Source organism: Penaeus monodon, chromosome 19 (genome assembly GCF_015228065.2).
Source record: "Penaeus monodon isolate SGIC_2016 chromosome 19, NSTDA_Pmon_1, whole genome shotgun sequence".
In the NCBI taxonomy this organism is placed as follows: Eukaryota; Metazoa; Arthropoda; class Malacostraca; order Decapoda; family Penaeidae; genus Penaeus; species Penaeus monodon.
This window is the reverse complement of record NC_051404.1, coordinates 12,014,301-12,014,592: the sequence shown is the minus strand read 5'-3', so window position 1 is coordinate 12,014,592 and position 292 is coordinate 12,014,301. Positions and strand designations below refer to the sequence as shown.

At 33.9% G+C, this 292-nt stretch overlaps 1 protein-coding gene across 1 annotated transcript in view; it reads right to left on the bottom strand.

Annotated features, from left to right (window-relative positions):
• The window catches only part of LOC119585330 (roundabout homolog 1-like), a 189,296-nt gene that overhangs the window by 162,010 nt on the left and 26,994 nt on the right, over window positions 1-292 (bottom strand). The gene's annotated exons all lie outside the window — the stretch shown is intronic.

Below are 292 nucleotides of genomic sequence, written 5' to 3'. Positions count from 1 at the left end.
CTATACTTCTTCTTCTTACGTTTATGAGCTATAACGTTTTTTTGTCTCATCTCTTTATTGTGATTTACGACGTACGGTCCTTCAGCCCATATTTCCCCCTCCAGAAATCGACCATCTGGCAGTCCAGTCCCTCTCTATCTTCTTTATTTCCCTTCGGTTACTTTTGCCTTGTGTTCCACACTTTTCCTTCTCCCTTCTTAAAAGCAAAACAAAAAAGAAAGAAAAAAAATGAAAAAGAGAAAGAAAGAAAAAAAGAAAGAAAATAAAAATAAAAAAGAAAGAAGAAAAAGAA